Below are 26993 nucleotides of genomic sequence, written 5' to 3'. Positions count from 1 at the left end.
TGCGTCTATAAATATACAAAAAAAAGTTTTATTGAAAATTAATAGCGGGCGGTTTTACGATGGCTATGGTTCGTACCTGTAAGAAAACGGAAGAAGATGTAAATTGATTACTTTGTAGGTCTGTGTGCCTTAGACCAGTGGATTCAAGACAGAATCAGGCCTCTACATCATCCGTCACACCGTCAATACGCTGGAGGCAGCGTTCTCCGTTCTCCGCTGTGATGCACTCTGCAAAGCACCGTGACACATTGTTCCTGTTGCTAGTGTCCGTTTTTCACAGCAGATGGCGTTGGTGCACCGTCAGTTCAGTAGCGTAGTGTTACGGCTGTTGTTTCTAAGCCTTATTATAATACCATCCGATATAATTTTTTCCTATGTTTTGATTTATTTTGATTATCCATAGGTTTTCGTGTGTTACGTTATTAATACATGACACGAGCACGTACTTGCTTCGATTTATTTTACTGTGTGTGGCGAGGGCAGCATATTTTTGATGATGCATTAATCGTGGCACCAAAAACCCGCTTATCAACACTAAACTGGTAAGTTTTTAATTAAAAAAAAAACAAGAGAAATTTGTAATGTTTCCAGTTGTAAATTAGGATCAAGCCTTTGTAATATAACTGTAATTAATGTAGGTCAATCTGAAGATGCCTTGTATATGGCGAAACGAGCGTCGTGAATAAATAATGCGTTAATTTTAATTCTTCAACACCGTTGTTTTCACCACAATATGAAGTATATTAAAGCCCTACTGATGATGACAAAAAAAAGGCTAACAGTGTTTGGGGAAAGGTCTTTAAAGGATTGTGTTTTTGCACGTAATACTAGTCCGATATTGGTGAACTGGTGTTTTCACGTGAAACACAGACAGACAGCTCAGATGGTATACAGCCACTCGGAAATTTAGCCGTGTGTTACGCAGTTTCTAGGTGTTGCAAAGACCCTGTAGAGCACTCGGCGGCCCCAGCGGCCTCCGCTGGAGGCGTGGGGGCGGCGAAACGTGAGCCTCGGCGCTGAGGGCAGCCCCGGCGCCGGCCGTGTGAGGCGCGCCGAGCCGGCGGCCGGGCGGGCTGGCTGGCTCGACCCACCCACGCCGCTGTCAAATCAAACTGGCGCTACAACGCCGATCAATACGGCACGTGGCCGGCCCGTCACTGAGGAGCGGCCGCCAGGTGACGGCCGAAGGCGTCGCCACTCCGCGCCAGCCGAGGGCGCCGCAGCGCAGCCACTTGCCGCACCCGACCGCCCGCCTCACATTCCGCCGTACGCCGTTTGGGTTTTCTGACAGACGTGATAGACATCGTGTCAGACAGCAACAGCGTCAGTACGTCTGCATTTAATCTCAGTGCTAACTACCCACTGGTGGCGAAATCGTAATACAACTCTCCTTGTATCAGCAAAAAACGGTCCGAATATGAAGTTTGCAAATCAGGGTACTTACTGTTGTTTTTAATTGTGATGTTCAGTCGGAAGTTTCTTTTGAACCTGCTTATGCTATTCATGTCTTACAAGGAGACGGCACGACCGTGGGGTCGGGGATTTGTCCGAAATTTTGTGTGGTGAAAGAGGACCCCTAAACATCACGTGGTTAAAATATTAGGACGCACTATCCGGAAAATCCCGAGAAAAATCGATCGAAAGTTTCTTAGGTGCCATATGAGTATAAAATGTTAGTGCATTGCCGAGCCGATGTCTGTCGTAGATGTTTAGGGCTCGGACTCTTACGCCAGAGGTCTCGGGTTCGATTCCTCTTCCGGTACTTTTTTCCCTTCTGTTTCATTTTCTTTTGTTATCCCACCAGTTATTCAGAAATTTTCCCAAACCTACATTATCTTTAACAAATTAGTTACACTATTGAATAAAAATTATTTTCTTTTTGTCCAACAACACAATTCATGGCGTTGGGTTTTCCATTTATCATTGTAAAGTATATGAGGAAAAAACATTGGTTTTTAATCAGAATAACAAAGTCGATTGGGAAACATTCAATTTTTATTCATATAATAATTATAAACAAGAACCGCAGTGGTAATTATCGTAAAAACAAACAAAGCAATAATTTTTTGTGACATCTTGCGCAACATATAAAAGCGGATTTTTCACAATCACAGGGCGGTTGCAATAAATCTCTACAAGAACATGCCTCATTAACATTTACGAAAATGTTTTGAGTTTCTGATAATTTTGAGGCAAACCAGGAATATTGAATCGTGTCTCGGAATATTGGTGACGATAATTGATGGTGAATTATAGAACGAATTTTTATACAATCTCCACGGGAATTAATTTCACGATTTTCATGTAACAATGCGCTGCAATTTTGCAAGAAACAGAAGGAAAAAAAAGTGCCGGAGGAGAAATCGAACCCGAGACCTCTGGCGTAAGGGTCCGAGCGCTATCCATGTAGGCCAAACGGCGACTCGGGAATGGACTAACATTTTATATTCATACGGCACCTAAGAAACTTTGGATCACTTTTTCTCGGGATTTTCCGAGTAGTGCGTCCTAATACATTAACCACGTGAGGTGTTAGGGGTCCTCTTTCACCACACAAAATTTCGGACAAATCCCCGACCCCACGGTCGTGCCGTCTCCTTGTTAGTCTCCCTCTACAATTTTAATTCCCCCCCCCCCCCCACCCAAAATAAAGAAACATCCTCAGTTCCGAAACTGACTATTGCTTATTATCTCAGGACGTGTCCTGTCAACCGATCCCTGCTTTTGTGTCACAAATTCTGTTTTGCCCAATTAGATTCTGCTTTGCGGTCTACCTATTTATATCTTCTGCATTCTTTTGCAGTGCCACATTCCAAAAGCTGCTATTTTCTTCTTGCCTGAAATGCTTACCACCCACTCAAGCTTTGGAAAATACAATATAAGAGGGCTAGTTACAATGACGAAAAAAAGTCGCAACATCAGAAAAGTAATTAATGGAGCGTAATGAAATTCCGAAAAACGTTTGTCTAGGTAACACATTTAAATGATTAACATTACAAGATAACAGGTTAGTGTTAGCGCGAAATGGTGTTACATTAATAAAGCTGTAACAGCCAGAATATTGAAAGCAAGCTTGCAGATGTGGATGCATTTTGTTCTACAGGTGCCGGATATCAGCTTGTGGGATGGAGGTCCATGCCTGTTGCGCTTGTTGGTCACTGCATGGACGGTTAATGCTCTTTGTTGCCGGCCCGAGTGGCCGAGCGGTTCTAGGCGCTTCAGTCTGGAACCGCGCGACCGCTACGGTCGCAGTTTCGAATCCTGCCTCGGGCATGGATGTGCGTGATGTCCTTAGGTTAGTTAGGTTTAAGTAGTTCTAAGTTCTAGGGGACTGATGACCTCAGATGTTAAGTCCCATAGTGCTCAGAGCCATTTGAACCATTTTTTTTTCTCTTTGTTGGTGACGCTGGAGTGCTGTCCGATTATTTCCCATGAGTGTTAGATTGTACACAGATCTCGTGATCGAGCAGGCCAAGACAACAAGTCGACACTCCGTAGAGCATTTTGGGTTGGTATGTGAGCGAGGGTTATCCTGTTGGAAAACTGTTCATGCAATGCTGTTCATAAATGGCAGCAACAGGTCTAATCACCTGACAGACATATAGATCTGCAGTCAGAGAGCGTGGGATAACCACGAGAGTGATCCTGCTGTCATACGATATCGCATCGTACACCATAACTCCACGTGAAGGTCCATTGCCATCACTGGCACCGAGACAGAACCAGCTTTCATCCGAAGACACAACAGACCTCCACCTTGCCCTCCAATGGGTTCTCCCTTGACACCACTGAAGTCGCAAATGGCGTGGTTCGGGCATAGTGGAATGTACGCAACAGCTTGTCTGGCTTTGAGCTGTGCTTGAAGTAACCGATTTGTAACAGTCTGTTGTCTCAATGAGGTGCCAATTGCTGGTCATATTGCTGTTGCAGATCACTACGATGTGATACCACCACACGCCGAACACGATGGTCTTCCCTTCCGGTAGTGCTTCGTGGTCGTCCAGACCACACATTCTCGTGACCACCGCTGCTAGCAATAATGTATACTGGCTATAATCCTGGCAAGTCTTTCTACAGTATCGCAGAGGGAACATCAAGCCCAATTATACGACCTCGTACAAAGTGAAGTCTTGATTATGGCGTCTTTGTAGCCGTAAAGACGTTCATGACTAATATCAACTCACCACGTCGAATCTCAAAGGTAACTATCGCTGAGGACTGTTACAACCCGTATTTAATAAAAACCTGATGTGCTTGATCATAGCGGCGCTATTAGCATCATTCTCACGTGACTAGTGTGAAATTTGAATAAACAGCATCTTTTAGATGTAGAAACACAACCATTAACTTTCAACTTTCATTTATGTCGCACAATTCCTTATTTGTGTATAACAAACGAGGGTAGTTTTAAGTATAATCTCAAAAAAAGGTACGTAACCTTTTTTTTCACCTGCAGTCCTGATATCGATTGAAATCCCCGCGACATAGTACCGTAGTACATCGCTAGAAAGGCCTCAGCATCATGACACAGCCAACCGATGAAGTGGAGCATCGAGCGGTAATTTGTCTTTGCTGCATTTGAAGGGTTACAACGGTGCAACAGTCCATGCTAAGCTGGAGGAGGAGTACGGCGACAATGTACCATCACATGACACAGTGGTTAGACAGTGTAGACTTTTAGAGTGTGGTAAACGATTCTGAATGTCGTAGAACGAAGAGGTGATACTTGGAAAAAGAGGAAAACAATCATGGATCAGTTTTCACATCTTACATGACACTCTGGACAAGACAAAGGTCGCCATCCGGTGGGTTTTCCGACCACTCTCACCTATTCAAACAGTCTGCCAGGCCGACACAGCAGCGGCAGTTTGCAGCTGTGTCAGGCCAGACATATTTAATTTCCACGAAGGAGGTCTGGGCTTGTCGCTATGAGCCCGAGGCAAAAGCGCAAAGCAGATAGTAGAAATACGTGGCTTCATCGCCATCAGTGAGTGAGATGATGCAGAATATTTTGTGACACTACCTTAGTGTGGTCAGTACGGAGCAAAGGCAATTCTGACACAGACAATTTATGATCTGACATCCTTATCTGGGACATCTACAGAGTTACTATCCAATTCACTGTTATGTGTCTAGCAGAGGGTTCATTTCTCTACCGAACAACTCTCGAACAGCGCGTAAGAAAAACGAACATTTAAATCTTACTGTGCGAGCTCGAATTTCTCTTATGTTATTATAATGATAATTCCCCCTTCGCAGATAGGCGTCAACAAAATGTTCTCACACTCTGAGGAGAAACTTTGTGACTGAAATTTCATGAGAAAATCCTGCCGCAACGAAAAAGGCCTGTGTTGTAATGACTGCCACACCACTTCACGTGCCATAACCGTGGCTCTATCGCTCCTATTTTGTGACAGTACTTATCACTAATTTAGGATGCCCTGCCTTCACCCGGAGTAAGGTTCGAACGTAAAATATATTTTTTTTGCGAAAGCACTTGCCATGAAGGAAAGCTATAAACTGCGACTTGAAAGAAACTGGCCATTGACGATGTGCAAGCAATTACTTTAAACACACTATTGGTATATGGATAAAATATTGATACGAATGGCGAATACAAGATGTCGTCATTCACTAACAGAGACTGATCACATGTTCGCGTACTTATAAAAAATGATGGGTTGGAGGTCTTTTACTACATTAGACTATATGCGAAAAAAATACGTTTGTAAACCTCATTTCCCAATTCTTTCCGAAAGAACAGATACCATCTTCATATCTTTAAGGCTAACCGGCCATTGACCTTCTTCTTCTGTGCTGGATGCACACGCATTGCCCGAACTCTTACGGGACTCGGTAAGATTGTCTGCCGCGAGTAATGAGTGTAATGGGCAGGGGCACTACGAATGTAATGAGTGGACATTAAGTTGGGAATGTGGGTCTCACGGGGAGCGTGCAAGGGATAAATCCCTGTAGTCGCACTATCCTCCGTGCCCTCGGTGGCTCAGAGGGATAGAGCGTCTGCCATTTAAGCAGGAGATCCCGGTTTCGAGTCCCGGTCGGGGCACACATTTACAACTTTCCCCGTTGATGTATATCAACGCCTGTCGACAGCTTAAGGTCTTGATTTAATTATCATTTCATTCTAGAGAGCTGCACGGTAGCCGATGGTATCTGTTCTTTTGGACATGTCCGAAAGAACAGATACCACTTTCATATCAATGGAAGGGCTGGAAATTGTCACATCGGGACTCGGAGCGGACTGGCAAGAGCGCCACGATACCATTGGGACGGCCTCTTGCCTGTCAGCTCTCGCCCTGACTGCACCTGTTTCCACACTCCTCCATTTTTTGGGCATATGCTCCCATTCTGGTTGCGGCAGCCCTCTGTCACTGGAGAATGCAACTGTGCCCCTTAGAGCAAATAAAAATCCACTTCTGAATCAGGAAACTATATGGCCCTGAATTTGCGTCAAAATTAACTTGACAAGCCAGATGCTCACTTCCTGCTACCATCCAACAATTGTCATACCACGTACCGACGGATCTTATGGAAAAACTCTAATTCCGTTACTCACAAATTCTCCATAACATAACAGTCATATTTTACTGCCTACAAAAATAGCTCTGAGCACTATGGGACTCAACTGCTGAGGTCATTAGTCCCCTAGAACTTAGAACTAGTTAAACCTAACTAACCTAAGGACATCACAAACATCCATGCCCGAGGCAGGATTCGAACCTGCGACCGTAGCGGTCTCGCGGTTCCAGACTGCAGCGCCTTTAACCGCACGGCCACTTCGGCCGGCTACTGCCTACACCTACATATAATAATCCTATATAATTCCCACATTAATAAGATCAGACTGAAGTACAGATAAACTTTGAAAAGTAAGCAGTACAAAAAGAAAGTGGTCAGAATTAGCAAAACAAAATGTGGGGCTTTAATGCAGACACTATATACAAGATGGAAATGGCACTAAATATGTGCACTTTAATAGAGGAAAGACATGTAGCTAGTATTTGCAACAATTTTCTTCAGTTGATAACTTCAATTGTATTTTATCATAAAGATAAAAATTTCCGCCTTTTGCTACTGAAATTGCAGTTTCAAAAGATGGAAGTTTCCTTATATTTATGCTAAAAAATAATTAGAGGAAAACAAAGTCATTCTAAGTTCTATAACAGTTACATAGTGAATGGGTTCAATAAATGATGTAAACACATGTCGTGACTCTTCAGGCTTTCCCGGTGGATGTGTTGTAAATAGTCTTCACGGGTTTGCTGCCGGATCACGTTGTGCAAATTCCACAATATTTCCTCGGAGCAACTGTCCGACATCTTCAGGTGGTTCAACCTTGCTGGTGGCTAGGTACGACTAACGGTATCCGCACGTCGACGCCCCGTTTCTAGAACACGCGCGCGAAGAATGCGCAGGCGCGGAAATCTGGCATGCGCAATGATTTCAGGTAGATGATATCATATTCAAACTCCCTCTGCCGAAAATTGCAGAGCGGCACTCCTGCATGTGCGCTGTACGCTACGTTTGCCAAAATTGTGGCCAGACGTTACTCACCACCGGCTGTACTAGACCAATGTTATGACGGGCCTGTTATCGAAGAATCTTGATTATCGTTTCGTGATTTAATAGCAGCCAATGAAGAGTTCAAGGCTGTGCTCAGTTGAAGTCCCGTATCCTTGTTGATGAGATTATCGGCTGTACGGATATGTATTGCTTCCTTAATGACGCAATGCAAGGTTCAAATGGTTCAAATGGCTTTGAGCACTATGGGACCCAACTTCTGAGGTCATTAGTCCCCTAGAACTTAGAACTAGTTAAACCTAACTAACCTAAGGACATCACACACATCCATGCCCGAGGCAGGATTCGAACCTTCGACCGTAGTGGTCTCGCGGCTCCAGACCGCAGCGCCTAGAACCGCACGGCCACTTCGGCCGGCGCAATGCAAGGAAGATGATGCCGCGGATAAAACTTCCGTCTTTTCATAAATCATGCGATGTCCTGTAATCAGACAGTGTTCCGCAATTGCCGACTTTTCCGGTTGACGAAGGCGTGTATGACACTGATGTTCATCGCAGCGTTCTTGTACTGTGCGGCACGTCTGACCTATATACGCTGCCCCACACTGACAAGGAATCTTGTACACACCACATTTCCTCAGGCCAAGGTCATCCTTAACTGAACCCAAAAGGTTTTTCAATTTTGCAGATGGTTGAAAAACACACTTAATTCCACTTCGCCGGCCGCTGTGGCCGAGCGGTTCTAGGCGCTTCAGTCCGGAACCGCGCTGCTGCTACGGTCGCAGTTCGAATGCTGCCTCGGGCATGGATGTGTGTGATGTCATTAGGTTGATTAGGTTTAATTCGTTCTAAGCCTAGGGGACTGATGACCTCAGATGTTAAGTCCATAGTGTTTAGAGCCATTTTAACCGTATGAATTCCATATCTTCGGAGGAATCTTCCGGTTCTTGACGACATGGCACCAAAATATGGCAAAAAAGCCAAAGTGGTGGGTGCCTTCTTATCTTCATTCTGCTCCATAAATTGAACTCGCCTGGGCCTGAATGCATTACATATCTGTCTCTCAGAATAACTGTTTTGTCGGAACACTGTCTTCAAATGTTGTATTTCACTCGATAGGCTTTCAGGATCAGATACGACATGAGCTCTGCCAACTAACATACGTAATGCACTACCGCATTGTGCAGGATGATGGCAGCTTGTGGCCTGCAGATATAGATCTGTATGCGTTGACTTGCGGTAGACGCTGTGTTCCAAGGTTCCATCTGCTTTCCTTCGTACCAAAACATAAAGGAAAGGTAAAGTACCATTTTTTCCACTTCCAATGTGAAATTTGTATTCGGATGGAGCCAATTCCGATGCTGAAGAAACGTAGGTAGAGTATCAAGTCCATGTGGCCACACCACAAATGTATCATCCACATAACGCAGAAAACTTGAGGGTTTGAGAGTGGCTAACTGTTATGCTTTTTCTTCAAAGTCCTCCATAAAATAATTGGCCACCACAGGAGACAGAGGGCTTCCCATAGCGACACCGTCCTCTTGTTCAAAATATTGGTCATGAAATAAGAAGTATGTTGAACTAAGCACGTGTTTAAATAATGCTACTATGTCCCCCTCAAACTTGTTGCTAATGAGATCCAAAGAGTCCTGCAAGGGCACCTTTGTAAATAAAGAGACAACATCGAAACTTACTAAGAGATCTGATGATTGCAATCTAAGAGTTTTCAGGCGACCAATGAAATCTTCAAAGTTTCGAATGTGATGGTCGCACTTGCCTTCGAGAGGTCCCAATAGTGATGTCAGGTACTTGGCAATAAAATAAGTAGGTGCTCCTATACTACTTACAACGGGACAGAGAGGCACCCTATTCTTATGGATCTTGGGTAGGCCGTAGAGTCTAGGAGGAACTGCAGCCTGTTGACGCAAACCATTAGCGACTTTCGCCGGAATGGAGTTCTTCCTGATGAGTTCCACAGTCTCTCTCTGGAACCTACCAGTCGGATCACTTTTTAATTTACTATGTGCAGGATCGTCGAGCAATTTGTGTATCTTGCTGTTGTATTCCGTGCTTTAGAGAAGCACAGTAGCATTTTCTCTGTCAGAAGGCAAGTAGACGATGTCTTGATCTTCTCTCAAGTCTCGTAGAGCATTTCTTTCAGCTGAGGTGATGTTAAAGTTGGACCTCTTAGATGAAGCTTGAGTCAAGGTGCGGCATGTGTCACGACTAATTTCCTCGCCATCATCCTTATGAATTTCTCTCACTCTCTCTCTCTCTCTCTCTCTCTCTCTCTTTCTCTCTCTCTCTTTTCTTAAAAATCATGATGGATTTCCAAGAGAACCATCAAGAATCTTAAAGTACACTTCCTAGAAAACAGACCACTTAAAACGTACACAATTACGTTTATAATACACAGATGAGAAACCAGTATAGGAACTGCGTATGTGGAAGTCAGGAACCACCCAAAACAATTCTCAGGTTGACCTGTGCCAGACAAATTGTCGCAAATCCTGCACATGTAAGAAATCGCTTCTTACACAAAATAATTTTTTCTTTTGCCAGCCAAGGTTTATGGTGTGAATTTTGACTGTTGTACACTCTCCATACGAATGTCGATTAGTAGACGTCCAGATATTTTTGATCAGGTAGTGAATACACAATGTACAGGGTGATTATAATTAAAGTTAAACTTTCAGAACGCTGTAGAAATAACACCACAGCCCAGAATGACGTCAAATTGCAATGGAATATTATCGGTGAAGGGGGAAAACGTATGACAAAAGAAAAAAAGTAGTGCGTAAACTGATCAATAGAATGCGCTGTATGTGTCATGAAATGAGAACACCTGTCAAGCGCACGGCCAATTGAAGTTGGCATAAACACGCCGGGTACACGGCTTTTCCTCATTTCGCGTCTGCGACGTTCGCCACGACTGTATAAATGCAGGATCGCGCTCTGCTTCTAAAGCTGTATTACAAGAATGATGACTGTGCACACGTCGCTCTGCAGAAGTTCCGGACACTGAAGAATTTGAAAAAAGGCGTTGGTTCGATGACTGCCGTGGTCTTGGAGAAAATGATCTGGAAATTCGAAAAGACGGGTTCTTTTGGTGTGCAACCTGGTAGAGGGAGAGAACGAATTGATTCGACGTCAGTGCGCAGCAATGCAGGAGGAGACGAGTGGTGGTGTGGAAACGTGTAGTGCACGGAGAATTGCCCGAACATTGGACATACCCGTAAGCACGGTGTGCAAAATCCTGCGATACATCCTTCTTTGCTACCCATTCAAAATTACCCATTTGCACTAGTTGCTTCCTGTTGAGCTGCCAGCAAGAGAGACCTTTGCTTTAGAATTTCTTGCTCACATCGAAGTGGACAATGACCAGCAGTGGAAGACTTTGTGGGCAGACGAAGCCCACTTCATGTGACAGGATATGTGAATACACAGAATTGTGGAATATGGTCAACGGAAAATCCACACGCAAATCAACCAGTACCACTTCATCCTGAAAAGGTTACTCTGTGGTGTGGGTTTACGGTATAATTTATCATAGGGCCATATTTTTTTGAAGAGACGGGTGCTTCCGGTCACGTTACCTCTACCGTCACTGGTAAGTGTTATGAGCGTCTTTTGAGCAACCACATCATTCCAGCTCACCAACAGCGTGAGTGGGGTCATTTTTATGCAAGATGGCGCTCTTCCGCGCATTACATATTCAGTTAAGCAGCTGCTGAAGCGACATGTCGGAGATGCTAGAACTATCAGCCGCCATTTCCCTACAGCCTGGCCGTCCCTATCACCTGATCTTAATCCGTGTGACTTCTGGCTGTGGGGCAATCTCAAAGATGTTGTGTCAGTGTTCCGATTGCAAGCTTAGCTGCACTGAAGGCATGCACTGCGCAACACATTCTGAACGTAACCCTGGAAATACTTCGATTAGTTGTGGAACATGGTGTTTCTCGATTTCAACTTGTTGCAGAAAACGGTGGACAGCATATTGAACATGTTTTGCGTCAGTCACGCGGAAATTAAGAATCCGATTTGATTTTGGCTGATGCTTCCTATGCGGTTTTTGGCCTCAGGGCAATTAAAAACTGATTTTCGCCATGCGATAAGATATGACCTTGCCGTGGTGGATGGGCTTTTGTAACGAACAGTACCAGACCTGTACGCCCATGCACTCTGAGTAGTACAGTTTGTTTAACGTAAATCGTACATTTTAGGCATTGTTATATGACTCATTTGTAGTCGACCACTATTAAAGTATGATGCTTACAGCGCCATCTATGCTACATTTTGTAACTATTAATTTTTCTTCTGTCATACGTTTTCCTCCTCCTCTGAAAATATTCCGTTGCAATTTGATCAGTGGTGGTATTTGTACAGCGGTTTAAAAGTTTCATTTTAATTATAATCACCCTACAGATCACACAGCACACTACATGCAACTACGACTACAGTCTGGAACCGCGCTACCGCTACGGTCGCAGGTTCGAATCCTGACTCGGGCATGGATGTGTGTGATGTCCTTAGGTTAGCTAGGTTTAAGTAGTTCTAAGTTCTAGGGGACTGATGACCTCCGCAGTGCTCAGAGCCATTTGAACCATTTGAATTTGGAACTACGAGTGGAGCAAGTTTGCACATTTGCGCTACCCAAGTGGCAGGAGATATATAATAATCGCTAGCTGAAACCCGATATCAGCTGTATCGACCATTTCACTCCTAAACAGCAAATTGGAAAAATGAACAATGGATGTATTAAGAACCTAAATCTTTGCATACTCTTAAAGTAGTTTTGCATTGTGTGCAGACACATTGTGGGAAGATGATATTCTACTAAATAATGCTGGCCTAAGTATGCAATACGATACTTTGTATAATAGTTACTAACTTAAATTCCTATACAATACACAATTGGTTTTGTTGTCTACCGAATGCAGTAATAATTAGACAGTCCAGTCACATTAATGTGACCACCGCCTATCGTCAATGTCAACGCTCAATAACCACTCACAGACATCAGGTAGCAACACTAGCAGTGGAGCGTATATAAAGCGTGTCCAGGGGACGCAGAAATCAGTGCAGTCACTGTCACAATGCAGAGGCTTAGCGATTTATCTCGTGTCCAAAAGGGCATGTCATTGGTTTTTGGGCCAAGGGCGGAAGTATTTCCGAAATAGCAAAGTTTGTGAACAGTTTGCCTGCTCCCATGCTTAAAGCATACCGTGGATAACAAAAGGGCGCTATCGTAACGGTCGCTAACGCAGTTGCCGTGCACCATGGGCCTAGTTGGCAGAGGTGAACAATGGCTGCACATATTTGTACAGATAAACAGATGTACAGCGCATGACAACTGACCACCCAGATGAAAAAGAACTTCCAGAAGTGTCTCCACGATGACTGTTCAGTGAACGTTGCTGCATGTGTGCCTCTGTAGCAGGGGCCTGGTTCATGCACCCATTCCTACCACTGTTCAACGGGAATGAAGACTGTGTGTTGCATGCCAGTACCAAAACTGGACGTCGACTGAGTGGTGACAGTTGGCCTTCTCAGACGAATCACTTTTTATGCTTCATCAGACAGACAGCCTTTGGCATGTATGGCCCTATAACAATCGTTGGAAGGATCCAGGCTGTAGGAGGGAGCATTATGGTTTGGGGAATATTTTCGTGGCATTCACTTGGTGATTTCGCCATGGATGGAATAATGGATCAACACAAGTATGCATCTATTCGTCGGGACCACGTCCAACCCCCACATGCCGTTTATTGTTGCCAACACAGTGGCACCTATCAGCAGGACAATGCAACATGTCACACAGCTCATGGCGCACATGCATGGTTTGAAAAGCACTAGAATGAGTTTACCGTCCTCCCCCGGACACCAAATCTCCCGGATTTAAACCAATTCTAGAATCAGTGGGACCGCCCTCAGCATCGAAATCCAGCACAGCTGGCCATGGCTCTGGAGTCAGCACGGCTCCACATTCCCGTCGGTGCCTCCCAGAACCTCACTGACTCTCCTCCTGCAAGTCTTGCAGTGGTCCACACTGCAGAAAGTGGTTAGCCAGAATTCTGCCAAATGATAACATCAATGTGACTGGACTGTGTATAATATTATAAACACTAAAAAATCTCTCTGCATCTGTGGATACACAACCAAGGTGATGTCGTGTGACCGATGCAGTCAATTTTTAAGATTGTGCAGCAAATGCTATAGACTGTTCTGTGCTGAAACAAAATACCCGACCTATTTATGCGCAAGCGCCCTGTAAAATGACAGGCGACTCATGGAACAGTGCACATACCATACAGCGGACATACCAGATGCTGTGGCACGCTGATAGTGCAACAGCTCGTGAACACAAGCTGTTCCATTATGTTTTCTGCATTCCAGATGCACCACTGTATGATCTGAAAACATGTCAAACGTGAACTGAGTCCCAGCCTTAATGAAAAAGTCAGGAAGGTGAATTTTTACAAAAATTTCTTGGGTGAGAGAAACTCTGTAATATCCTGTGCTGGACCAGGGACCTCTTCGTGTATGGAGACAAAAAACGTCGCCCCTGGCACAGGGTGCACGTGTGGCAGGGCTCGAGAAGTGAAACAGGCCTGCCGCCAAGGTTGTTTGGATTCCTTCCCTCGCACTGCAGGCACAGTGGCGGCAGGTAATAGCAGAGGGTTACGGCCAGTGCCTCACTTCCTCCCACCACTCCTGGTGTGGACCCTGGGAATTGGTACGGACACAATGTAAGTGCATAAAAAGCCTGTGGTGACTATTAAATGTGGAAACTGGTTCTGTTAGTATAGTTAGTTTAAAAATGACTCTACATCTCCAAAATGTAATTGTTATGTAGAAAGAGCGTATATTGTTTAAAAAAGATTGCTACAAACATCCCCTTAAAACGTGTGGTGTGTTGCAGTGTACCAAACGTTGAAATATTTCTGTAAACGAAGCGTGTCATATACAACTGTGAAACAAGCTGTCTCACACGTATTTTATTTCTTAATTTTTGTACTTTGCACAGTACCTGCAATATCTTGGGTGATCTGCAGAAAATTTTAACACATGTCTGGAAGGACCTAAATGTTACTAAATAAATGGTTCACGCAATGTGCAAGCTATCTCACTAGGATTTTTTTTCCATTTCCGACCGTTTTACGTGGAGCTATATAGATGGTGGCAGACTTATATTCTGCAGCCATATTGGGTAATAAATTGCTGTGATATTGATAATAAATTGGATATTAAATTTTAGTGACAAGGATAATTTTGGTAGTAAATTATTGCAATTAGTAAAACTGTAGTCCTAATAGGATAATTTGTTTTTATATTATAGCGGTATGGATAACAAATTATAGCAACAGGGAATATGGTAGTTGTAACTGTGTGATAAATTATATTGATAAGGGTAATAAGTTATAGTGATAAGGAAAAGGGCAGTTCCAGTGGGACCGTAAATTGTATTGGTAATGATAATAAAGCCTATATAACAGACCAAGTGGCCTAGAGGGGTGAGGGAGGGTGAGGCGAGGGGGGGGGGGGAGGGGAGGGGAGGGTGTTCGTGAATCACTGATAAGGTACAGATGACAGGCCATAAATTATCTGGCCTACAACTCCCTTTGCTCTTTACCGTAGTGCGAACAGATTGTATTTTCAAGAGGCAAACTGTCACAGGAGCATACTACTAAAATCTCCAATCGAGGTTTCGGGAGACTATCAAAACGAACACACAGCAGGAAGCTGTACGAAACTGTGTTTTTATTCCATTACAGTGACTTAGCTCGTTCTGCACTAAACATGCTCATAGATGTTCCTTCTATAATTATAAAATTTTGTCTCAACCCCATATTTTCCTAAGTATTTCGTTACTTCTTCTCCTTTCCTCCGATGAAAAATCTATTATGTGGCAGACATTTTCAGAATCACAAAGATGGAATTTCCAAGATGGAATTTTTTTCTCAACAGCCAAAATGCAGTCTTCTGCGACGAAGATCTCCAAGAAGACATGCAGCGTTGGGAAATGTGTGTCTCATTGACAGACAAATGGGTAGAGAAAGTGAAATACTAAGTTTAATCGTCGTAGCTTCATTTCTGCGAGATAATAAGTAAAATGTAATGACGAAAAAATTCCTATTGTCTTGCATAAGACAGTATTAGTCAAAACTAAAAAACAGAATTCGTGTAACCATATTCCTAGAACAAAGATATGTGCAGTTCTGCTGCTTGTTAGCCACCGGTCTGCTGATATTACACACGGTCTTCCGTATAGCTGTCATTCTTCTTACACGTTCTAAGTCTTTCTTCTCAGAGAATCATTAACTCGCGTGAGCACACTTAAGTGCCTTTGGATTTTATCACATCTATAGGACACACACTCCGATGACAACGGCACCTTGTCAATGGATGTGGCATACACCAATGGTTTTAAATGCACCATAAGTAGAAACTTAAAGTAGTGACGTTTGACGAACAGGAAAGCTGCGTTACTTGATGTTCCCCACTAATCTATCACTAATTAAATGATTGGTTAGCTATTGTCTACGAAGTGTAGGGAATAACATACGCTCAGTCATGCATAAACCGCATCGGTTGTCTTCCAGCAAGGCTAACGTTCTCCAGCAGCGCAGCATATTATTAGTCGTAAAGCAATTAGTGACAAATACCTTCCGTTAATGTTCATGGTCAAACATATAGCCTTACGAGTCTGTCAATCAGAATATGTGCCCACCCACTGATAACAAACCTCGTCTAATTATTATGTCATTGATTTCTCGAGGAGTTGCATGGTTATTGAAGTAACTGATCCATGTGCCATGTGTTAATCCTAGCGCATCTGCAGGTACAATGCAGGCTATTAACACTGGATGTTAAGCACAAAGTACCTACACACAGAACCGATGCCGTAGCATATGACTGCAATTATTATGACAACAGTAATTCTACCAAGCACAGAGATAAATTCTGCGGAGAACCTCTTCATTTCTTATCAGTCCGGTCAGTAATTTTCAATAACCATTTACAGCTTCACATTTACAACTCTTAGAGTCTATTCTTTTCCTATTTTCCGACAGTCCATGATTCACTACCACACAGTACTTTGCTCCAGACGAACATTCACAGATTTCCTTCTACAAATTAAGGCCTATGTTTGGCACTAGTAGACTAGTGGGCTTCTTTCGGCTGTGAATGCCTCTCTGCCTGTTCTAGTCTGTTTTTTATGTCCTATTTGCTTCACATGCCAGCCTCAATGCAGAACTAGTAATCATTATAATAATGGTCCCCTGCCTTCTGCATGACTTTATGACACATTTAAATTATTTAATACAATAGTTTCCGTTGCCTTCTGCATCCTCGTGCGAAGATTGATGGCTGATTCTAGCGCTTTTTAGCGGCAGTTTCCCAAAGGGTAGTAGGTTTCACAAACTGTGTTTAGTCCTCCACCCTCTTGGCAAGACCGTTTGAGAGTATGACGGTGGCTCCTTATAACGGAAGTCATTCACCGTCATTCTTCATGAATTTCATACAAAATTTAAACTGTGTTTTGAATCGAGCCCGGGACGAAGGTCTAGTCGAAGACGTTGCCGTTAGCCCACAGGTCTGCCCCGGCCAACACTACGTCAAGTAATAAAATACGACACCTTTTGAAAAGTTCAGCAGTTCGTCTTTCTCGTGCTTTTTGTTACTAGTATATAACGGAGACCATGATTTTTAATGAAAACAATACTAATTTTTGGCCTTACTGGGCAGCTCTAGGGTTTAAAACCGATTTCATAAATGAGTTTGTCTTTATACTTAAGCAAACATTTTTATGGGAATAGATTTTATCTTACGAAGTGCTCTGGCACATTTCTGATGGAGGTTTCTTCAATATCTTCAGCCCCAATGTGAGGAAATATGGCTACAGGATCTTATCCAACTGTTGAATAACCTAATGCGAAATTTTCTATTGTGGTGGCATTACGTTAACTCACGAACGAACTAAATTTTGTGGATAGTGAATTTATAAATCTATCCTGATGCCGACCGAGGTGTTTTATTTAACAGGAAGTTTAACTAGAAATTAAACAGTTTTAGTCAAAAGTATCGTGTTCTCGAGCGATTCCTTTGCACGTAAATCCAGTAGCTTATTGTTAGATGGAATAAGACATTATCCATAGTTACGACGAGCCTTCCCTTCTGAAAACAGTACCATTTTTTTTCGGCAGGTACTACGCACTTTCACACCCCCTCTTGTTGTGTGCTTCCTGTGAAATGCTCTGCATTTAGAATTGAGATAGTCAACGAGGAACGAAATATTCAGATTCAGCTGGTTTTCATCGCCCTCCTTTAAGGTGAGGTGGGAGGAGACCTCCTTCGTAATTTCGTCTGCACGACGAAGATTAATTATTCACTGCCTACGCTTAATAAACTAAGCGGGATAAGCTAACTGGCAACTCTATCACCAGCTCTCGTCTCTGTTTGCGAGAGATTGAATCCGCTTTTTGTGAGGCCTGTGCCTCTGTCCCTCACTAATTTATAGAATTTATCTGTTTTAAAAGATTTACAAGAACAGAATAGCTGCTACCACTCGTCCTGTCATTGCTCGATGCATTTACTTTCGATGCTTTTGCATCCTCTAACAAACCAAAAGGAAGTAATGACATTTAAAACAATCTACCTCTCAATCGATTACTTTTCGAAAAGTGCGCGAATTCTGTCGAGGTTCGATATATCTGTAAAACTTTGTCGTGATAGTTTGGAGGTGTGTTAGCTTTCTGAAAGATTCATGTCATACATCAATATATGTTTTCAGCGTACTAGACTCAGTAACAAATACACACTGTGAAATCTCCTCTTAGAAAAATTTATGAATTACTGTGCTGGTAAATCCCTTACGTTATTTGATTTTCAAACAGCTGAGCAAAACTGAACGTACTCAGGCGTTTCTCTCTTTACTTATTTTGATCATCACTAAGCTGACACACAATATTTTTAGCTCAACGCAATCTGACTTTCAATAATCCCTACAAAAGAATGGCCCTGGCTAACAATAACCTATACCTTTCATGAATCACTTACCTCGCAAAAATCTTCGTTACTCGAACTACTGCAATACAGCGAGCGCCAATACTGCCAGCTAAATAAAATATTCTAACTACTGAAGACACTAACTACGGATCGGCATAGTTAGCAAATGAAAGATTTTGATAGAGAACAAACAATGTATTTACCTTAATAGTGTTCAAAAGTCATAATGTATATATCAGTTCATGATATACATTATTACAAATTTACTCTTTTTGATGGACACACGTCCAGATTGTCCGCTCTCAAAATTCTGCCATCTCTCTCCCCACATCTACCACTGCTGGCGGCTCACCTCCGACTGTGCAACGCTACAATAGCGAATATTCCAACAATGCCAAACAGCCACAGACTGCACACAGCACAGCCAGTGATTTTCATACAGAGCGCTACGTGACGTTACCAACATAAAAACCTAAACAGCCTGCTTACAACTGCCAGAAAAAAATTGGTACACCTGTCGAGATGACGTCAATTTTGATGCGATGCCACCTGCGGGATAGTAGATATACTGACAATGGTTTCAACGTCATCCTCCAATAGATTGGATAGTGGCATAGCTACCAGAACGCCATATGTGTCTATCCTTTAATAGAGAATGTTCACAGCCAGAAGGCTCAGTGTGGTGCAGACGTGTCAAGCAGGCAGGCAACACTGACACGGAGACGCACTAGTGCTTCCTACCGCGAACTGAGCAAAATTGAAAGGAGTCAAATTGTAGCCTTCCGGGTGGCGGGGACATCCTTTCGGTGAACTGCCACACAAGTTGCACGTGCTCTGCCACTTGTGCAGCGATGCTGGTATCAGTGGCCACGTGAACATCCTCACACCTATAGACGAGGTCCTGGACGTCCACCTAACACAGACGCCCTCCAGGAGAGTCGTATTGTGGCGGCAGCAGTGGCAGATCGTACAGCCACCACAGCACAGGTCAGGTGGCTTTTGAGCCCAGACGTGTTAACACAAACTGTTGTTAACTCACGCCACAGCATTTACATTCACGGCTCGATTGGTGCAGTCACAGGATCACTTGAGAGATGGAATGGCGCACCGTGGTCTTCAGCGTGAAAAGTGATCAGGTCACTGTGATTTTTGGATGTTACCGATGTGCACATCAGACAGAGAGCAAGTTATGTTACTGTTAAACAGTCTTTGGTCTCGTCGAGGCACGGTCTTTGACTCTGCATAGTCTGATACATTCTTGGAGCGGTTCCATGCGCTTCAGTCCTGAACCGCGCTGCTGCTACGGTCGCAGGTTCGAATCCTGCCTCGGGCATGGATGTGCGTGATGTCCTTAGGTTAGTGAGGATTAAGTAGTTCTAAGTCTAGGGGACTAATAACCTCAGATGTTAAGTCACATAGTGCTTAGAGCCATTTGAACCATTTGATTTGACCCACTTACAATAGCTCGTCAGACAAAATTTTGGTTCTGAAAACTTCTTTTCATAATTTGCAGACTGATGAACATGCCCTGCTGCAGCTTGTTTTTCTACTTACCGTTGCCGACAAAGACGTTTATTCACCCTTGTTGTGTACATGGTTCGGCGTAGTCAAAGCATACACAACTTTCCCACTAGAGCGCGCCCCGCTAAGTACAACAGATCAGGCGCAGCGCTCGTCCGTCTCCGCACTACGAGACGGCGCTGCCGTAGAGACGGACCAAATTCTGCTTCCGCCAATCCACGTATTAATACGTAACGCAGCCAATGAGATTGCTGCTAACGTAGAACCTTTTCTCCTCGTGGATCACACTCGCGCAGTGACACATAAACGCGCGAGGTATTATAACGAGTGTACAGACCTCCGATTAGTCAGTCTGCAATTGTCTGCACCAGTCTGTACCAGTCTGCATTAGTCTGTATCAGTCTGTACGAGTTCTACATTTGTCTGTACCAGTCTATAGTCAAGTTTCAGTCTGCACCTAATAAGATTACCATATTCCTGTACATAGCCGTGAAGATAAATGTATAGATACTTTTGTCAAGTATCAGAGATATATGTGAGAATATGATTAACTTACCAATACCAAAGGAACTTCAGATTGTCAATTGTAAATAGCATCCAGAACCAAGTTAAGTAATTTTTATGCTTGTTATTACTTTAATAAATGTGTGTGAAAATTAATCAAGTTCTGTTTAAAGTTGGTCACCGTCAATCTGCTACTCTAAGCGTGCAAGTGGCATTTCTATCGTCTGACCTAACGGCAGAAGATAAATACGCCACGATAAGACCACGAGACATATTGCTGACACTCGCCTACTTCGTTAGAGTGACAACTCAAATAATCTGATGGTGTGTGTACTGAAGGTCTTACAGTACACACACCACAACCCTTCTCTTGGAAGTTCAAATTGAGACTTTCCCACACGTAAACTTTATACAGGGTGTCACAAAAAGGTACGGCCAAACTTTCAGGAAACATTCCTCACACACAAATAAAGAAAAGATGTTATGTGTCCGGAAACGCTTAATTTCCATGTTAGAGCTCATTTTAGTTTCGTCAGTATGTTCTTCCACCTATGCTCCATGGAGCACGTTATCATGATTTCAGATGAGATACTCTACCTGTGCTGCTAGAACATGTGCCTTTACAAGTACGACACAACATGTGGTTCATGCACGATGGAGCTCCTGCACATTTCAGTCGAAGTGTTCGTACGCTTCTCAACAACAGATTCGGTGACCGATGGATTGGTAGAAGCTGACCAATTCCATGGCCTCCACGCTCTCCTGACCTCAACCCTCTTGACTTTCATTTATGGGGGCATTTGAAAGCTCTTGTCTACGCAACCCCGGTACCAAATGTAGAGACTCTTCGTGCTCGTATTGTGGACGGCTGTGATACAATACGCCGTTCTCCAGGGCTGCATCAGCGCATCAGGGATTCCATGCGACGGAGGGTGGATGCATGTGCCCTCGCTAACGGAGGACATTTTGAATATTTCCTGTAACAAAGTGTTTGAAGTCACGCTGGTACGTTCTGTTGCTGTGTGTTTCCATTCCATGATTAATGTGATTTGAAGAGCAGTAATAAAATGAGCTCTAACATGGAAAGTAAGCGTTTCCGGACACATGTCCACATAACATATTTTCTTTCTTTGTGTGTGAGGAATGTTTCCTGAAAGTTTGGCCGTACCTTTTTGTAACACCCTGTATACCATATGCCGACAGAAGAGGGTTCCTGTCCTTTACTGGTCTGAGGGGTGGCATATTATTTTCGTTGGTATAAAAACGGGTCTGATATTATGCCTATGTAAAATCTTCCCCATTTGATCAGTTGCTTTTTTAATAAAAGGTTTAATAAAAGGTAGAGAATATATGTTCCTCCATTATGAAGTCGTTCGGCCTACTGGTCGTACTATTACACTTAATTTTTTTCCTAAATTGCCGTGTTTCTCGAATGTCTGCTTCAGATATTTTAATTTGGCATTCAGTGTGCGGATTCTTTTTTCTCTGTCGCCAATACTTTTTATGACACTTCTACTTTGTTGTGGACGATGATTATAATTCGTATCTACCCGTATGTGTGACTTTCTGAAAAGCTTTATGTTTCAACCTATTGATGTTACCAGGTCCTTACTGCGTATAAATGAGTAATGCTACGAAGTAATATAGACTACTATAAGGAAATTAGAACAGCAAATAGTGAGAGAAACGGCACAGAACACAGGAGAAATAGGCTGGTGATATCGTGGCTGGAAACCTTCATTAATCAAAATCAGAAACGCTCGCCATGACATGTAGAAGAGGTGAAATTAGATTTCGGAGCTGACAGATGAACATCCATTGTTACGCTCTAGTGTTGACAGCAACTTGTCGTGAACGAAAGAATGAAGGGGGGGATGGGGGGTAGCGGCTCTGTTGGAAGCTGCCGTGTTACAAACGCAACCTGTCGCCCTTGAACGTTGACGTCACAGCGTCACTCTAGCACGGCGCCGTTGTTATTTCGGACCAATGTTTACACGTCGATGACGTCACGTCCACAATTAGGACAGATCTGCGTGGAGAACGGCGATCCTGGCGCATCTTCAGATGATGCCAGAAGTCGGCGAGATTCGTCTGAAACGGAAGGCGATGCCAGCTGGCGGTCATGGTTCTTATGCTACGTGTTCTGTTTCGAATGCTTCATCCTACTGAGAGATTACAAAGTTTCTATCGCTAGTACTTTTACTCGTGTTCGAAACACTGACGCAATATTTTGAATCAGCGGATTCTCAACAGAGGAGGACGAACTAACGACTCTTGCTTGGCTTCTTCACCTAAGCATTCATTCCTCTTTGAATACATCAAGTTATTATGAGATGTTGGAAGCAATACTTTCTGTGGATTAGTAGTGCCATAACACGCCTAATGTGAAGCCAACGTACGGGATTACTAAATTTCTATTTCCTATGGAGTATGTCTATACACTGATGTGACGAAAGTCATGGGGCAGCGATATGCACAAATACACATGGCGTTAGTATCGTGTACACAAGGTATAAAAGGATAGTGCACTAGTGGAGCTGTCATTTAAACTCTTGTTTCCGGCGTGATCATGGCTGCGCAACGGTAATTAATAGCCTTGGAACGTGGAATGGTAGTTGCAGCTGGAGCACTTCATTTTGGAAATACGAGGGCTGTTCGGAAAGTAAGGAGCGATAGGTCGTGAAATGGAAACCACAGTGAAAATCAAAACTATTTTATCTGCAACAGTTAGCTACAACTTCCAGTTACTTATCTCCTTAGTCGCCGATCCGACGTAGGCGTTTGTCCTAGCGCTGTACGAACTTTCCAACACCCTCGTTATAGAAGGTAGCCGCCAGTACTTTCCACCAATTCTCTACGCTGGCCTACAGCTCGTTGTCTGTGCCAAAATGTTGTCTTCATAGCCAGCGGTTCATGTGAGCAGAGATGAAACTCAGAGGGAGACAATTACGGGCCGTATTGTGGGTGATCAAACATTTCCAATTGAAAACGATGCAGGAGCATCTTCATTGCCCCTGCAGGTTCAAAAAATGGCTCTGAGCACTATCAGACTTAACTTCTGAGGTCACAGTCCCCTAGAACTTAGAACTACTTAAATCTAACTAACCTAAGGATATCACACACATCCATGCCCGAGGCAGGATTCGAACCTGCGACCGTAGCGGTCGCGCGGTTCCAGATTGTTGCGCCTAGAACCGCTTGGCCACTTCGGCTGGCCATTGCCCCTGCAGAATGCGGCTGAGAATTATCTTGAAGAAGAAAACGCACGACAGTTGTGTAATGTTGGCTGCATAACTTCAGGCGATATCTCTCACCAGGCCCTCGTACTTGTCGGGAGACACTATTGTTCTATGTATTCTACTGTGCTCCCTGCGTGCACTGCCCAACACACCTAACTTCATCAGATTTTCAGTGTGGTTTCCAAATCGCGATCCATCGTTCCTTACTTTCCGAATAACCCTCATAGTTTGACATTTCGATATTCCGAGATCGACAGTGTCAAGAGTGTGCTGAGAATACCAAATTCCGCAAAAAACGCAGAGTCTGACAGCCATCACACTAACGAGGGCAGTGGTATTTGGGTAGACTTGACAGTGCTAACAGACAAATAACGGCAGCAAACAATGTGGGACGTACGGCGAACATATCCGTTAGGACAGTGCAGCGAAATCTGTCTTTACTGGGCTATGGTAGCAGACGTCCGACGAGAGTGCCTTTGCTAACACAAAGACATTGACTGCAGCGCATCTCCTGGACTCCTGGCCATATCGGTTGGACCCTAGACGACTGTAAAACCGTGACCTGGTCATATGAGTCCAAACTTCAGTTGGTACGAGCCAATGGTATGGTTCGAGTGTAGCGCAGACTCCAAGAAGCCATGGACCCAGGTTGTCAACAAGGCGTTGTGCAAGCTGCGGGTGGCTCCTTAATGGCATGGGATGTGTTTACACGGAACTGAACCGATCATTGACTAGAAGTGGGTATGTTCGGTTACTTGAAGACCATTTGCAGCTATTCATGGAGTTCATGTTCCTAAACAATGATAGAATTTTTATGGATGACAATGTGCCATGTCACCGTCACAGTTGTTCGTGGTTGGTTTGAAGAACATTCTGGACAATTCGAGTGAATGATTTGGCCACCCGGATCGCCCGACATGAATCCCATCGAACATATTTGGGACGTAATCGAGCAGTCAGTTCGTACACAAAATCCGGCACCGGAAAAACTTTAGCAATCGTGAACGGGTATAGAGGTAGCATGGCTCAATATTTCTGCAGAGGCCGTCCAACGACTTTATTAAATAATACCACGTCAAACTGCTGAATTACACCTCCCAAAAGAAGGTCCGACAGCGTATTAAGATGTATCCCATGACTTTGGCACCTCAGTGTAATCAAAGTTTTTTTGTTAATAGACGCGTTTTATCTCTACAATGGAAAACATTTGCAACTGACGTAAATAATATATGGCTAGAAATATTCATTTCTATTACAAACTTATTATTCCTCAGGTTTAATGACTCATTTCAAAAATGGTTCAAATGGCTCTGAGCACTATGGGACTTAACATCTATGGTCATCAGTCCCCTAGAACTTAGAACTACTTAAACCTAACTAACCTAAGGACATCACACAACACCCAGTCATCACGAGGCAGAGAAAATCCCTGACCCCGCCGGGAATCGAACCCGGGATGACTCATTTCAATTAAACCTATTGCACCCTAATAATTCCCTCACGACTGCCGTAGACATCATGTGTGTTATTTCGCATTCTTCAGCATGTTCTCAAAAAAATGTTCAAATGTGTGTGAAATCCTGTGGGACTTAACTGCTAAGGTCATCAGTCCCTAAGCGTACACACTACTTAACCTAAATTATCCTAAGGGCAAACACACACACCCATGCCCGACGCGAACCTCCGCCGGGACCAGCCACACAGTCCATGACTGCAGCGCCCTACACCAGCATGTTCTCCTCATAATCCTCTATAAGTTTCATTCAGTACACACGACTGCAAAATTATGAAAGTCTAGCGAACACTACAGCACAGAAAAGCTGTAGTTACCATGCCCAAAAATATGAAGTAAAAAATATATGAATTACGTGACTCGTGCGTTGGGTAGGGTTCAAAAACCATGGTTTACTGGTTGTGTTTGAGCTCGCACGAAAAACCCTTGGAAATTTGAGATGTACGTAGGAGATGACGTAAAATGTAGACTGTATAATATCAAATGGCTCTGAGCGCTATGAGACTTAACATCTGAGGTCATCAGTCCCCTAGAACTTAAAACTACTTAAACCTAACCAACCTAAGGACATCACACACGTCCATGCCCGAGGCAGGATTCGAATCTGCGACCGTAGCGGTCGTGCGATTCCTGACTGAAGCGCCTATAGCCGCTCGGTCACACCGGCCGGCTGTATAATATCTCTAAGTTTAAGCAAAGGATGGAAAATGTTTTCAAACACGCCTTAGACCTCATAGAACACAAAATAAATTCTTGTTTAGACGAAATAGATAAAACTTCCCTCCTCTTCCTTCCTTCCTTCCTTCCTTGCTCAGTTTGACTATTCGTTGGCAACAGGAACTACAGCTGACACCTTTTATAACGTGATACACGTACTTCAGCCTTGGTCCTCCTCTAATTCTTTTCCCATTGAGGTACCTAACTATTATTGTTTTTATGAGCCTCTCACCTGTTCATAGATGAATAATGATCTAAACTATTATTTTTGCAATAGCATTCATGATCTCGTCTTACCTCTCACTATTTTAAGAACGTTCTCATTCTAAATCTCATCATTCTACTTTATTTCCAGGATGCATCTCTAACTCCATATCTCAAAAGAACTTACACATTTACTTTTCTCGGTCTGAACAGTGAAGTTTTATAGGCATACAATGCCATACTCCTATCAGGTGCTTATATAAATATTTTCTGAATTGTTGGTACTTTTTGTTGGTACTGTTGAGGATAATATGTTCTTAGTTTTATTGACGGCACACTTGTACGTGCAACGCTTACTTCTTCTTGTTTTTCTTATCTCTAGGGATCTTATATCCTAAATGAATGACTCAACTTGTAGCAGTGGCTTGTCACGATCAGATATTTGGGCTTGCCCATCTTTGCCACAAACCAACAGCTTTGTTTTAAACTTGTTTACTTTAATGCTACAGGCCAACGGTGACAAAATACGCTTTCAACGTTGGTAACACACGAGACATTTTCTTCAAGCTGCAATTCTGGCCGCAGTAAACAACGTTTGGACTCCTCTTTAGGAAGTCATAGCCATCTTAAAATATCATAGATGTTTTGAGAGTCATAGGGAAAGTAATGAGAAATGATTTTTAATACTTATAATCTTTATTTCTGAGGTAAAGAGAGAACACCATCTCAATTTATATACATTCT

This window comes from Schistocerca piceifrons, chromosome 1 (genome assembly GCF_021461385.2).
Source record: "Schistocerca piceifrons isolate TAMUIC-IGC-003096 chromosome 1, iqSchPice1.1, whole genome shotgun sequence".
Lineage (NCBI taxonomy): Eukaryota > Metazoa > Arthropoda > Insecta > Orthoptera > Acrididae > Schistocerca > Schistocerca piceifrons.
Note: the sequence above shows the minus strand (reverse complement) of the source record.